General features: G+C 33.2%; 1 long non-coding RNA gene across 1 annotated transcript; it reads left to right on the top strand.

Moving 5' to 3' along the window:
- The first annotated feature begins 482 nt into the window (after nucleotides 1-482).
- On the top strand, nucleotides 483-1993 carry LOC141481267 (uncharacterized). The gene is made up of 2 exons (XR_012464843.1): nucleotides 483-862; nucleotides 1704-1993. It is a non-coding gene; the product is annotated as an uncharacterized lncRNA (long non-coding RNA).
- Nucleotides 1994-10117: the final 8124 nt, after the last annotated feature.

Here is a 10117-nt window from a genome sequence, read left to right on the forward strand (position 1 = left end):
ACATCATCTACCCTGAACGCTGGATTGGTCGTACAGGACCTGAATAATTGCGAGCAGGCAGTACTGATAATAATCCTCTAGATTTCTATTTATGGGGTCATCTGAAGGCTCTTGTTTATAAGACTCCCGTACGAGATGTGTTTGACTTGAGCAATCAAATAATTGACAATTGTAATGTCATAATAAATACTCCAGGTATTTTTGAAAGTGTTAGACAATCAAAGACAAATCGATTGCAGTCGTGTATTTTATCAGAAGGTGGACATTTTGTTGTGCCACTGAAACTAATAATTTCAAATTAGTTCTGGCTGAATAAGTGAATTATTACTTCAAATAACAGTAGGAAATTTCAACCGAATCGGTGAAAGGATATTCTGGATAAATCATGCATACTGCTTTTCCAAAACCTCAACGTCCAAAGCCCCAAACTTAGTCTATAGTCCCAAACTCAAATCTATCGAATATAACGTAAAATGTGCGTAAAATGTAATAATTTTTTATGTGTCTTTCAGATTTTCTTGCATTCACATAAGGTGATTTCAAGCGGAAAGTTCGTTTCTTGGAGAAAGTTGCACTTTTCGATTCCCAAAATCAGTTACATTATTCAATCAAAAAAGAAATATTGTGATCCATTAGGAAATACTATATTGGATGGACTAAAAACCTCCGAATTGGATTTTTTTTTTAGTGGATATGCTCGTAGTCTGTAGAATTTTCATGGGCGGCATTCAGATAATGGAGCTATCATTCATGATGGGATCTAAGAGCATTCATTTACTAGGATCAAGTTAACTTAACAGTTCAGTTTCAGACGGCAAATTAAGGTGGGAGGCAATCTCAGCAGCGTCTAAATTTTTACGATGTAATTTTTAGTATTTTCAGTTCTATACATATTCAATTCGTAGAATTTCTGACACACTACATCTTTTTATACTTTCACATATGGTAATCACTCTTCTTCATATCTTATCAACAATTTGATAGATGACTAGATAAGATAACTAACTTCAATTGGCCTTGACTTTGATCTCTTTGGAAAATGACTAATTAAAACAGAAATTTTGCGAATTTTGAGCAGATTAAAGCTATGAAGATAACTGTATATTACTGGAGTTTTTTCCCAACATGAAACCGTTATTTCAACACTTCGACACGTGTTTGGATCACTTGGTGATCGAAACTCGTGTCGAAGTGTTAGAATAACGGTTTGGTGTTGGGCAACAACTCCAGTTATATTAATTACTACACCAAAGGTTTCAAACAGTGCATCACAAGATAACTGTAGTCAACTCCAAATGATGGGAATATAACCATAGCTGGTATGTTTTTTTACTCATTTCTTCACTTCGTCGACATTTCAGGTACTTGAGGCAGGCTTTTTTCCAGAGCAAATGACAGCCTCATACAGAACACAATGAAAACATTGAACTTTCGTTCAATTGTACCGTCGAATTCCAGAGTTCGAAAGAAAAACATGATAAAATATGAAAACCGGCAGAAAAGATCATTTCATGACTATTCTCCATATATTTCACGATGAATTTTGATTTTCAATCAAAATTTTTAATATTCGTTCATTATTATACCCACCACAATTGAAATCTAAAGTTTTCATAATTTTTTTCGTATAGTTGGAAATATTATTTGTCCTAAAAATAGCAAGCTCATTATTCATAAATATACTACCCTTATTATGATTTTAGGTTACATTTCGAATTTCAATATTCAAGATCAAAGATACTTCTGCAAAGAATGCAAAAGGAGCTATAAACATAGGAGACACTTGTCGAGTCACATAAAGTACGAATGTATGAAGCTGCCAATGTTCGAGTGCACATATTGCAACAAAAAATTCTACCAGAAGTACACCCTTAACGCCCACTATCGTCAAGTTCATGGAATACAGGTTTGAATTAAGTAGATGTGACCTTCTTGTTATGTATGTTGTGGTTTGAAAAACGAATATTCTCAAATATATGTTCTTTATTTTAAACATTTGCCTTAATTGTAAATACCTGCCTCCGTAACACAGTTCACCATTGGAAGTTTGATATTCTTAATCATAACTTTCTTCAGGACATTTCGTCAGTCAATCACGATTTGTGTTATTCACAGTGTTTAAAAAATTGTGTCAGAAAAAAAACGAGAGATTAAGGCGACTTCAGGTATCAGTTCCATTGGATTATTTAAAATATCACATATCCAATCAGCTGTAAAAAAGGTTTGTTTCATTTGAATCCTACATCATTTAACAAAAGCTCAAAAAGATGATCGTGTTGATTGGTTCAAACAAATTATTGAAAAATACCATACAAAATGTATTATATGTGTATGAAAATGTATTGGAGCAATGAATCATGGATCTATGTGTATGAGCTGGAAAATAAACAGCAGTCAACTGTATATCAAAATGAGCCAAATCCAACAGCAGTTCATTTTTCGGAAAACTGGTCATGTGTGACAGCAGTACTTTTAGAAGTACTATTTTGAATAGAGCATAACAATTTCTTTTCGGGAAATCTTCACCCCGGAGACTGAACAGGACCAGCGGATAGCATTCCTTGATGTACTAATCGAACAATGTGGTTCTAGACTAACCCACAAAGTGCACCGAAAACTCACGCACACGGATAGGTACCTGCACGCACCATCGAACCATCGTCCTAGACAAAAGAGAGAAATCATCTCCACTCTAACGGAACAAGCTCAAATAATATGTGGACCAGAGCATCTAGAGGAAGAACTGGAACATCTCCATGTGACCTTGAGATCGAATGGATACGGTATGCCCGAGATCAACAAAGCCATGAAACTGAACAGTTCTACGATTCAAAACGGATAAAAGACTCAGATGGATGCACGCACGTATCTACCTTATATCTTTTGGGTCACAGACAGACTTGAAAAACTCTTGGAAAACACGGCATTCGAACGGTTTTCAAACCCTACAAAAAGATACAACAAAGCTTCAGGTCGGCTAAAGTCAAAAGGGACCCACTATCGGCAACAGGGGTTTATCGCATACCGTGCATTTGTGGGAAGGTAGACATCGGAACCACCAGAAGATCCATGGGAACAAGGCTGGAGGAGCATGGAAGAAATTGCAGACTAGGCCAAACGAACAAGTCAGTTGTGGTAGAACACGCACTCAGTGAAGGAAACCACAGGAGATCATTGCCCCTGACCAGGGATAACATAGCCGACTGGTACGGGAAGCAATAGAAATTCACAAACACACGGATAACTACAATAGAAGAAAAGGAGCTGTGAACCTCAATCGAATATGGAATCCCAGTCTAAGAAGTTCAAGAATAACAAACAGCATGTTACCAAATCCAGGTATTATTACACCAGAATACCTGAATCAACAATCAACATAAACATGCTTTACGTGATTTACCTATGCCAGATAGAGGTTATAGCACACCAAACTGACTGAGGATTCAACATAAATAGCGTTACGCAGCCGTAATATCCGGCCATCGAAGATATCAATTCAGGATGTATAAACCTCTGAGGAAGCTAGCCACTCACGCCAGAGAAGCGTCAAGAAGAAATTCAGAAAATCCACGGCCTTCAAACCCAGACAATAGTTACACTGAATAAAATAAATGTTCGCCTTCAAATCATTGTGATTTGGAATCCAATGACTTCTGCAAAAAAACTAATAATGCTTTCGAAACCCACGTTTTGGAGATATGTTATGTCAAATGATAATTATTGAAAAATAATGAAATATTTTTCGAAAAGAACTTACTGTTTTTCAGTATTAGATTTATATAAATAGTAGCCGTCGTAGTCCAACAAACTCAGCATATTTTGAGAAGAGCATTGAATCTTAGAAATTCTGCTGAAAAGTGCAAACATGGTTGCAACTCTGGAAGAGCAGAGGTACGGTCAGTTGCATAAATAGCAGTGGTTGATTTTTGGAAAATATTGAATACGCGATCCTGGTGGCTTCCATTGCCTGTGGTATGTTTCAACATTGATTGTGGTTCAAGGGTCCATCCATATCTACTTTCAGTACAAAGCTCAGAATACACAAATGTACTGTAGTTTATTTCAAGAGGTGGAAATGTGTAAAGACGGAAATCCATTAAACGGACAAAACCACAACAAAACAGTTAATTTCGATAAAACAAAAACTTGAGTTGTCAAAATGAGAAATTTTTTCAAAACTTGCTGCTGGTGACTGTTTTTATCAACAACGGAATGTCCCATCGGCAGGCGAAAAGAAAACAAAATGTTTCGGTGTTTTGTAAACAGAGTTCGCTATGTGGAAATGGTCGGCGACAACAACAAACAACTATTCAGTTCTCTATTTTGTTTTTGTGTGTGACTCCATGTGACATTACTTCATTTTGAAGTGTTAATCTGTGGTGGGTATGAACTTCGTTAATTTCAGTTCTCCATTCATTCCTTTGTCATCATTTATGAAATCTGTCATAATTTTATCCGTTCCATATTTCAACTTCTTAACAATGATCTCATCCAGTATCTTAGATTTATTTGCTTTTGCTCAAAATATTCGATCATAAAAAACCACAGCCCATTATAAGAACTTCGTCCAAACACGCGACTCAGGCTGGTTTTTTCTGTGTGGTGTTGTTTCGAGTTGGTTTCCGAAACTAAAATATGTGTGTTGTTTCTGTTTTTGAAAACAAAACTAATCGCAAGCGAGTCCGTTTGGTAAAAATCCGCCTTAAAACATTGAGATAATGTGCTTTAAAAACCTATACCACTATCTGAATCCCAAAGAGACGCCTTGGGGCGAAGCAACATCACTCACAATAAATCCGGTTGTCAGACTCCTGAAAAACTAAAAGTTGCATGCAGTTTCGGCAATATTGCATTCTTCAGGAAAAACTGCATCATCACAAGTGTGAGATTAGACTTTTGAAGAAAATACGTTTGAAGAAAAAGAGTAGAGGAATCTTTGAATAAAACCGAATTCTTCAACCTTGTCTGAATCTAAAGAATGAAGTAAAATGGTAGATTTTGCTTCATATTTGTTATCACCGATAGAGAAAGCAGTAGCCAGTGGAAAATCCCTTCTAATTTCATTTTCAACTAGTTCCTGACGAAGAGTTACTTAAAAAATGTTTCGTAATACAAACTAGTTTTCTTTGAAGACTTCAGAGTATAACATGAAAGAGTGGACATAAATTTTTGGAAAGAGGGGTTCATATGGTTGTGAACCATCCTCTGAAAACATAACATTGGCCGCCGCTGGTCGTCAATCAATTGTGACGTGACCAAGATCGCGCTCAGCCTAACTGGAGCTCTTCGCGATCATTCTAGTCAACCGATATAGTCAACGTTTGTTTGAAGGTGATTGACAATGTTTCGTGATGAATTTCACTAGTTCGGACTTCCATTGTCTACTATATAAAATGATTTGAAATCCCTGAAACAAGTAAAAAAGAATAATTAAAAAAGAATAGTTGAAAATAACAATTATATTAAGCAACAATAAACCTGAAATGAAATGATAGTGAAGTAACCTACAAGTAAAAATATATGATCACCCGAAGACGATTGTAGATACCAACAATCGAAACGTCGTGAACTAACGTGACTTGGAATCTCTACACTTTTTTATTTTTTATTTTTATTATTTTCTTTTTGCATTCCTTTAATTTTTATTTATTCAATTATTATATTTTTACTTGTAGGTTACTTCACTATCATTTCATTTCAGGTTTATTGTTGCTTAATATAATTGTTATTTTCAACTATTCTTTTTTAATTATTCTTTTTTACTTGTTTCAGGGATTTCAAATCATTTTATACAGTAGACAATGGAAGTCCGAACTAGTGAAATTCGATATAGTCAACTTCAGCGGAAAGTGCGGTTCGGAGCGGTCTAACAAGGCGATAGACAATGGAATATTAATTGAAGTGTTAGTTAAAAGGTTGATTGTATTAACAGTAGGTTTGAATATTGTAGTTAATTACTATAAAACCCACGAAAAAAGCATAATATTTATTGATATGTGTTGATTAATTTGAATGATAAAACTTTCTGGTTTGGTATTATCTTAGATTTGATTCTGTTTACAATGAATTTTGCCTGGAGTTTAGTCCCAACACGAAACCATTATTTTTAACACCTCGACAAGAATCACCAAGTGATCATCTTCATGAGTTTAATCTTCCTCTTGAAGATGATGACGTGGTAATTGAAACACGTGTCGTAGTGTCAAAAATAACGGTTTGGTGTTGAGACTGAACTCCAATAATATTCATTACTATACCAAAGGTTCCAAACAGTACATCACAAGTTCGTTAACTATCTGCATCTGCATCCGAGATAGTGATATTATGTACAATAATTATAGGGATGAGTCGTAACAGAACAAAATGTGAACGTCGGTTGCTCATCAAGAGCAACTATTGCTCATCAAATCGAAACTGAATATATGGTTACGAAGTTACGACCATGGTCTTATACCTTATTACATATTTCTTATAATCATATACCTGTACTTATATGTGTGATTGCTGACTTGTTTATTTTGTGGTAATGAATTGTCATGTATATAAAACTAAAATGTGAAATTGGAAACCAAAAATCTGTCTATATAACCGGGTTTTCAAATTTCACATTTTATTTTTATATACAAGATAATGGGGTTAAACCCGAAACCGGTCGTATGAATAAAATTAACTCGTGGAAATTAGACAAAAATGTTTCTATTAATTTCATTAAAGGTACCTGAACTAACATTCATCATACCACTGGTCTGTATATTGGCAATGAATTAGTATTCTATATATTCGTAGGCAAATTTACGTGCAATATTTGTGGACGCCGTTATCTTCATTCAAGATCATTATGGAGACATACGAAATATGAGTGCCAGACGTTACCTGCCTTTGCCTGTCAAATATGTGGGACATCCTTCAGGCATAAATTTCACTTGGCTTCCCATTTGAGCTTCATTCACAGTAAGTCAAGAGAAGCAGATGATGTGATCCTAAAAACTCACAAAAGTTTCAATGTTGATTAATATTACAAGAATAAACATAATTAAACAATTTTTTCAAAGTCATTTGAAAATATTCGTATTCAGTTAAGGAAATCAGAGTGTTATCGACCTTTTTTGGGTTTTTTCACCTTTCACAATTTGAAAAAATATGAAAATTGTAATTGAGATTTCCATACAGGTGTAGACCGAAGAAACTATTTAGTTCGCTCTAATGAGTTACTGCGTAAATTCGAATAATTTTTCATAATGAAAAATGTTTTATTCTTCAATAACTTCTCCTTGTCAATAATCTTGATTATCAAACGAAATGGCTAAGAATTTATATAGATACTCATCTTAACGTTTCGGAGGCTAAAATCTTGGCTTTCAATCATAGTGACGAAATCACAATAGACTAATATCAGAAAACACCTTGCATAACAGTTTCAGAGAACAATCAACAACATTGACATATTTCACATTTCAAAACTCCTTTGCCATTTACAGGACGTTCTGCAAATAAAACGAACTAAAAAAAGACAAGATCCATTTCTGAAGACGGAGATTTGAGTCTCCGTATCTATATAATTTCTTAGCTCTTTTCCCATAAGCAAGATTATTGAATACAAGTTACTGATAAATTAAAAAAAAAATCCTGGGTGAAAAATACTTTGAATTTACGCAATAACTTATTCACCGTTGTTGAATTTGTTTTCATAAAATGCCAAGTATTAACATATTTACAAATTACCTGTTCTCATTCTGTTATATAAAACTCATTGTAGAATAGGTTGACATACCAGTTCAACTGTTGAAACTGCCGTGTAGTGAAACGCATCTTGAATAAATGAGTACATTTTGATATCGATAAGATACAAGAGTTGAAAAAAAAATGAAAAATAAAAATTAAAAGATTCCAAACCAAGTTACTTCACAACGTTTCGATTGTTAGTATCCAAAATCGTCTTTGGGTGATGACTGGATACTAACAATCGAAACGTCGTGACGTAACTTGGTTTGAAATCTTTTGATTTTCATTTTTCATTTTTTGTTAATAATATTTTTCAATTTTTTCATTTTCAGCTTTTATACAAGGGTCTCATTGACATAGAAAAACATGCAAATATCCAATTTCTGCACACTCTCTATCGTCAATCAAATGATTTTTTGTAGTGCGGTTATGTCTCTCATTTGGTATTATAATTCCATGATGGGAGGATAAACCGCTTGATAACGTAACGCATTACGGCGCCAGTATATCTGGTTTTCTTTCTCCTCACTCTAACACACAGCGCTAGCCGTACTCCGGACATGACTCAGTGTTCAGTATGCGGTCGATATATACTGTTGACAGTGAGCATATAACGTAAAACTATCACCGCTTTCAAAAGTGATCATAAAAAAATTGATGAAACAAGCACAAGATGATCATCGGAACATTACAGAATTTTCTAACGAAAAGTTATATATATATATATATATATATATATATATATATATATATATATATATATATATATATATATATATATGGCCTCATCAGCCATCAGCCTCATTTGGTAAATGTCAGTTTATAATTGCAGATCACTGTAATTCGGCAGACTTAAATATTTGGTTCACACTTCTATTTTTATGGTCGTGTTGAGTTCTTGGGTATTTTCATTAATATATGCATATATTATTTAGAAATGGTATAGGTGAATACCTTGCTTTCCTCCAACGCTGGTATGTGTGTGGTGTGATATTTCTGCGAAGCTGGAACTCATGGATATCTTACTGGACTTGGCTGGACTGGTAGGTTTTTTCACTGAATTTATTATTACAAATCACTATTGACTACTATTCAGTTTACTTCTTAATTTATATACTATATATTTAAAATTTTAAGGAGAGAAAAATTCAGCGTGGGGTCTCTTTCGTTGCCTCAGGAAGAATCCCGTTGTTGATAAAAAAATTGAAAATCTATCTTGTTCCCCTAGTTACCATCTATCAATTTTCACATATACAAATTTTCAACTTCTTTATCAGGAAAATTATCTATTCTACTAATTTAACATTGGCTCTTAAATTTAGATACATTTTCATTTTATAGTTTCGTACAAAAATAGTTAACCTCACTTTTATGTAAATATAAATATTTTCCAAAAGCATCACTTAATGTCAGTTTCTAAGGAAGTGATTTACAACAATAAATTTTGAATTTTACATCATTCCTAAATAATAATTAGTTTATTATGCCTTTTTCGTGTTTTCATCACAGATGTTAATTTAATTTCATCTGAAATTTCTTTCTAACCTATATCGGTTATCAGTTTTTCGTATTTCGATGCATTTTGATGTGAGAATCTTAATATTTGAATTTCCCACTCTTATTTGATTGTTTCCGTTCAAAGCTGTGGGTTTCAATATATGTACAGGGTGTCCTTGATGGATACAAAGAAGAATATTGAATTAAAATTTACTAAAAATCGTTATATGTTTTAAAATTATGGAATTTCCGGTAAAAACCATGTGGTTTAAGAACAAAGAGAGATGCACAAAACAATAAAATAACATAAATTTTATCGAAATATTGAAATAACTTGTGTTATAAGAGTACACTTCCGTTCTGCTGATCACCCAAAGATAATTCCCAAGTTTTGTTCTTAACTAGTCAGCAAAGACTGTCCCTAAAATATATATATATATATATATATATATATATATATATATATATATATATATATATATATATATATATATATATATATATATATATATATATATATATATATATATAGCACAGCCAGCTATAGAAAGCGCTCGCATATAATAGAAGTTATATATACATATTATGTACATGATTACTTATTATTTTGTATTTACTGTAATACACTGAATGAGTGTAAACAATATAGATATTCAAAACAGCAATAAATCTTTAGATTCACTTTCGAAACAAAAACACCCAATGATTATTATAGAAATCTAACCAGCAAGCACATAATATTCTTTTATTGTGTGAAACGTGGCTAAAATTTTGCAAGATTACTGAAGATAAAAAGTATATATAGACTTAAAAAATTATTCCTCAGTAGGTAATTTTGTTCTGATCAGTATAATTTTTTTTCAGTTGAATTTTCATGCACTACCTGCGGGAGAAAATA

The sequence above is a fragment of the Leptinotarsa decemlineata genome, unplaced genomic scaffold (assembly GCF_025532065.1).
Source record: "Leptinotarsa decemlineata unplaced genomic scaffold, Ldec_3_MD MMD2_tig00000133_RagTag_RagTag, whole genome shotgun sequence".
NCBI lineage: Eukaryota > Metazoa > Arthropoda > Insecta > Coleoptera > Chrysomelidae > Leptinotarsa > Leptinotarsa decemlineata.